Below are 6,539 nucleotides of genomic sequence, written 5' to 3'. Positions count from 1 at the left end.
TAATTCTGCAAAGTTTCATCAAAATCAGAATCTTTAGAAAAAAATTGATTTGCAGTTTTTTAGCTCATTAAAATTGAGTATAATAAAGCAAGGTGCTGCTCATTGGCTTCCCTAAAAAGTAAGTGAGTGCGCCTCGGCCACACTGGAGAAGTGAAACTTACGTTACATATCTAGTTGGTCTCATAATCAATATACATTTCCTAAAGGTTATGTCTTATGTTCTTTCTAACTAGATGCCTGCCTCTCTACCCTTTTCGTTCTAATTACATTTATGTTATTCTGTTTTCCTTTATATTTATTTTTATCTTTATACTGTATTTTTCTTATACAAGTAAAGTGTTTAAATTTACCTTGGTCTTTATCTTTTATATTTTTGCTTTTAACCTTTTCTTGGTCTACATATTCACGTAGATGATGTGTCTAGACATCACGTCATGTGATGTCAGGTAGTGCGGTGTAATGTGATGCGATTTCATGTGATGTAATGTAAGGTAAAGTGATGTGATAGGATGTCAAATGACGTCATATCATGTGATGTTCTGTGATATGATGCCATAGAATCTCCATAACAAATTCGATACAAAAATATCGATAGCAAAATCGATAACAAAATCGATAAATAACTCGATAACAAATTCGATAAAATACTCATAACGAAATCGATATAAAAAGATAAAATATCGATAGCAAATTTGATAGAAATATCAAAAACAAAATCGACAAAAATATCGATTGTTATATCGATAAGTCCCGAGAATCTCAAAATTTTCTAAAATCTGAAAATTGATCCCAGGTTGAGTCTCTGTGTCTCTGTCTACATATTTATGTACATATATCATTTTCGTTACAAATACCTTTATTTTAATCTTTCTTCCTCTTCATCTTTAGTTTTATCGGTATCCTCATCGTCATCTTTTTCTTAATATTTATTTTTGTTTTTACCTTTATGTTTATCATTTTCTTCATCTACATACATATTCCCTTCACATATTGCTTATATGTAGATATGATATATTTATTTATTTCTCTGTGCTACCTTAAAATCTGATACTTCATAGAAAATAAGAAAATTAGGCCCTTTGAAAAAAAATTAAATGCATTACAGGCTAGCTCTTTCAAGAATTCGGTTTCACATTGTACATATGTATATAAATAACACGGGAAAATTTTTGTTTCCGGTTTCAATTCGATTTTTCGGTATTAAAAGTTTTGTTGGGAAAAACGAGTGTACAGCTTTTTTAGGGAATGAAATTTTCTACAAAAAAGCTCCTCTGAGCAAATGCCGTCCGACCAACAGTTTTCAACTTTTAAATTTAGTAAAAAAATATAAATTTTAATCAATAATTATTATAAAATTTAATTTCCAATTTTTAAAAATTTAAATAGTTTAGAGGAACCTATTCAACTGTTTTTACAGGGTGCCAAAAAAATACTTTCATAGTGAGAGAGTTCAAAAACGCTTGGAACAAATTGAACATTTTTCGGTCCACACAACGTTATACGGTTTGATTTGCATACTTACATACATGTACATATGTATGTAGTACATCTAATCTTTGTATTTTTCCGGCTGCGATTGTTATGACGTTTTTATGTACATATTCTAAAAACATAAGCACACATGTAGCGAATTCATACATATGTATGTATATACCCAGTAGAACTTGGGAGCATCGTACGATTGCTCGGTGAGTACTCCCTTGGGAGCATACGAATACTCCCCATTGCTCCCTATGCTTCTGTGTATAAGCATGTAATTTTGTATACTCCCTTTAACATTGTATGTCCTAGGAGGGGGAGTAATCCCTTTTACCTCCTAAACGAGCAATCGGGAAGCACACACATAAATAGCATCCCACAAAGCTCCTAAGGGAGCAATACGGGAGTACTCACAGAATAACCTCCCAGAAACCTCCCAAAAAGACAAAAAAGGAGTGCACAAAGAAAAACATCCCACATTCCTCCCAAACGAGCAATACGGGAGTACTCCCATAAGAGTCATCCCGCAAACCTCCTTTACGAGTAATAAAAGAAGGTTTCTATACTCCCCAATTCCTCCTCATGGAGTAGTAGGAGAGTACTCCTTAATTGCTCCTTAACGATCCATTACATAAGCTAAAAAGATTTTGCTATTTACGAAATCCGTTTATTTAATTTTTTATCGCATGCGCACATTAATATAAAACCTTACAATAATAAACATGTAAAACATGCAAAATAATGCTTACTAAATAATAGTACAGAAAAATTTATGAAAGCTAAAGATTATAAACTTAAAACGGTACGATGAAGGTATGTTTGGGATTGGTATTCACCTGGGAGTCCACAGAAACGAAACTTCCGGACGATTTCAGCAGGTATCAGAGAATTCTGATTACCACATACAGACCTAGGCGATTTGTCAAATGCCGTTTATTTTGATAAATATCATGCCAGACGAAACTAAAACTAATACTTGAAGGTATTTGCATACTCAGAACTCACCATCCCTTAACGACAAAGGCTATTAATGGCTAATTGATTTCGAACCCAATAAAAGTTCTGGACTGAACAGGGTAAGAAACGTAAGAATTCGATCATTTTAAGCGCTGACACCGCCATCTGAAATGCAGTTTCAGTTAAATAATGAAATAATTAATAAGTTTAAACAAATTTTGTCATACATACCGATGGACCTTAATGTGGGCTGCCCAATTTATTTTATTATTTCCTCCTTTTATTTTTCAATAACAATTATGTATTTACATATGTGCGTATAAGTTACATATCTGTCTTGTTTTCTTCATAATACATTTTTCCAAAAACACAAAATGGTTTGGAACGAGGTGCGTATAGCTCCCCTATCGATCAAAAGGAATACTCCTGGATTGCTCGCTTAGGAGACATCGCTTTTTGCTCGTAAGCGAGTAATAACGGAGTACATAACCGACAAATCTCAGTAATTGCTCTGAAATCATGCCTCACGGAGTATTCTCTTATTGCTCATTTGGGAGATCTCCCTTTTGGCTCCTAAGTGAGTAATAAAGGAGTACAAAATCAACAAATATTGCTTATTGTTCCGAAATCATGTCTCTGGGAGTATTCTTTTGTTGCTCACTTAGGAGATATCCTATTTGACTCCTAAAGGAGTTACAAAAGAGGTCAAAACCGACAAATCTCTCGTATTGCTCCGAAATCAGGTCAAAGGGAGTACTCTTTTATTCCTCACATTGGGAGATCTCCCTTCAAGTTCTAGTGGGTATGTACATATGTATGTATGTATGCATGCATGATATATGTACATTTAATGAACGATGTACCACCACCCTGGTTAAAATAATTTTTGCGCATGTGCTATATAACCTTCACCATAGCTCCACATTCTTAAATGGATGGGTACGTGATGAAAAATGCTGTAAAGTGCATACACAAATACAATGTATACATACTACATATTTATGTATGTATGAAAATGTAGAAAATTCACTTGTATCCAGTTAGTGCGCTTTTGTCAACAGTGAAACAACATGTCTTAGCTGCATTGCTTATCAGATCAATATAAGAAGAAAAATACAATATTAAGAACAGTTTGCATTAAAAACTATTAACTACAAATTAAATAGGTATGTAAGTAAGTAAGTATGTATGGGCAAATGAATGCTCTTGATGTGTTAAGTGCATACGCTTCTCATTCAGTCATTTATTTCTACTAACATTTTTACCAACGTACTTACATACATATATACATACATATAGTACAAATGTACTACATGCAGTGCACGGACTTACCACTTTATTGATAGATCTACCAATTTTTTAGCTGTATTTTATTTTCTATCATTTTTACCAACAAAGGAAAGAAAGGGATTTTATTTTGTCATCGAACACAGCTAAAATAAAAATAAAAAGTTAATTCTGACCATAACCAATTTAAAAGTGAAATTGCATCTCTATCAGCTGTTTATGTATGTAAATATTTTTCGTTTGCAACTCGTTTTTATTGTGTAGGACTGCCAAACGAATGGTCTGCAAACTTCAAGCATTTTAAATCTAATTTTAATCAAAAAACTTTGAAGTGGAGATATGCAATTGTTTGAGCTCTTTTTTAAATTAATAAAGTTCCTGAATTACTGCATCCGTGATGTTAAAGAGATTACGGCATTTGATAGCGCGCTCGCTTATTCGATTCGAACCCGAGTTTTATTCGATCACGGATGCCATGATTCGGGCCCAGTGTTATGTATAGGTTTTTTGTTAAATGTTTTATTGGCGGGAAATACATTTTTTGTTCTTTTATAAAAAAAAGACAATTATTCCAACCTTATAGCAGGAGTACAGAAACAAAAATTACTCCTACTACGCATAATTGCAGTAAGAAATACATAAATACATCATTTTGAGATTAAGAACCACCGAGGCGAAAATCCAGCTGCTCCGATAACACCACCTTATTTCTTAAAAAAAATAACAACCAACTTTGACAATTTTTTGTATATAAAATCAACCAATATTAATTTTTTGAAGTCCATGCACTGACTACATGTTACCTTACTTTACGTCAGCACGATATTCAGCTTCATTACTGGACTGGCCCGGTAGACATGGGAATGGAACGAAATGTGATGTTTTAACAAACATAAACAACAATAAATGTGCATACACATGCAAGTATGAATCAGCAACCCTGTCTTGTGCTCAGTGTGACCGCGGGCTTGTAAAAAATTGTAGCAGAGCAGAGACTTAAAATGTATCAAATGTATCACTTTTTTATCTTAAGCATCAAAGTATCAATATGGAATAAAACCAATAATTTTTATGAAAAACCATTTTTCAAAACGATTTAACAGTTATTGATTGCAAAAAAGGTACACGTATCAGTTGTACCTGGTACTAGTATAATAATAATAATAAAGAAAATGTCTTAGATATATGTATGTATGAGTTCAACTGGGTGTCTGTATAATAAAAACAGCAAACATGTCGTATATATGATCATAATTTTAGTTTAAATACTTTTTGTACTATAGGGCTCAGAATTCAAATTTTTAAATAATTTTTAAGGCATTTCGAAAACATTATGCATTCCACCATTGGCAAAGTGAAGCGATTTGTTCTATATGTTTTGATCAAATTCAGATCTGAGAAAATGCACTCTGCAGCAAACACAACAAGTTATAAATAAAAGAAGTTAGGTCGAAATATAAAAAGTTATTTAAAGCATTTTTTAGCTTGCTTACCCCCCTTGCTTACTTCAACGCAATCTGTGTTATTATCGAATTTCAAAAGTTGCCATTGTATACAAATTTTTTCTTTAGTTAATATAGTTAGTAGTTATAAGTTAATAGTTACTTTCAAAATTGTTATTATTATATGAAAAATAATTGCAGCGCTCCACTGGGACAGTAAACGATCAACAGCTAGCTTCAGCGATACCCAGCGAACGTTTGACACTCGAAAAATTTTATGATTTCGAATTCCTCCACCTTTTTAGCACTATGTGCGAAGAAATTGTAAACATCTCAGGCAGGTTTTTCGAATTCTACGGGAATTTTTTTACACGATGGGAAAAGTATGAAAATTTAAAAAGAAGTGTCCCTCCAAAATTCATCAAAATATGAATCACTTTTGATCCTCTTGGATCAAACGGTCACACTGCTCGTGCTTAAGGACCGATTGACTTCTGCGTTTTATTTTTTTCAGTTGCTTCAGTGTTGCCGGCGTGAGTGCTTCTTTTCAGATAATCACCCATATGCTGTAATCCGAATGTTCGCAGTTACGAGTTCGTAGCTCCGTTCCGAAAATTCGAAAATTGGTATGCTGTAATTCGATCGTAACCTATCAGTGGCACTGCCAGCTAAAAACTTGAAATTCGAAGTTCTTCATCAGCTGCTTTTACAGAAACAACTCGAAATAAATATAATCGAAAGTGAATAGCGTAATTAAAAAATTTAGTTCAATCATTATTCGAAAAGACTTTTCCTTAATTAAGTAGAATACAAAGGATTCAGTGGCCGGTGCACATTTGTCCGAGGAGGAAGAACAGCTAACAGATGAAAGGAGATGCCTGATTCATTTGGCTTAAATGATAAAATGTATGCTCCCTCCTTTTAAGAGCCTCCATTTCACTAGATATTGTGCCGCTTTAATTCTTGGAACTCTTTCCCAAAATTCCACCACATCCTCTTTAGCTCCTCTTACAAAGCCTCGACCAATATCCGGCCTTTCACTCATGCATTCCACCAGTTTTTCTTATTGCGAGCGATTTGTTATGATCTTCGATCTGATAATTTTGTAAACATTTAATAAAATTTTTTTTTTTCTATTCACACTTCAATTTACATACATATTTTTGCGTTTACACACTTTATTTTATTGATATTTTAAAACATACATAACATAACATAAAAAAAAAATTTCCGAAAAATACATAAAAATGACACCTACGTCGGATTCAGGCATACCAACATTACGAATTTCGAAGATGGCCTACGAATTTCGAAATAACGATACGACAACGCGGATTTCAGCATACCAATTTTACGATTCGTAACAAAATCGAA

The 6,539-nt window shown here is 33.2% G+C and overlaps 1 long non-coding RNA gene across 1 annotated transcript; it reads left to right on the top strand.

Annotated features, from left to right (window-relative positions):
• The first annotated feature begins 3,447 nt into the window (after positions 1-3,447).
• LOC118734529 lies at positions 3,448-4,807 on the top strand. The gene is made up of 2 exons (XR_004992388.1): positions 3,448-3,602; positions 4,307-4,807. It is a non-coding gene; the product is annotated as an uncharacterized LOC118734529 (long non-coding RNA).
• Positions 4,808-6,539: the final 1,732 nt, after the last annotated feature.

This window comes from Rhagoletis pomonella, unplaced genomic scaffold (assembly GCF_013731165.1).
Source record: "Rhagoletis pomonella isolate Grant_MI unplaced genomic scaffold, Rhpom_1.0 Rhpom_scaffold_00002, whole genome shotgun sequence".
Taxonomy (NCBI): Eukaryota; Metazoa; Arthropoda; class Insecta; order Diptera; family Tephritidae; genus Rhagoletis; species Rhagoletis pomonella.
The sequence above is the reverse complement of the archived record's forward strand: the minus strand, read 5'-3'. Positions and strand labels throughout refer to the sequence as shown.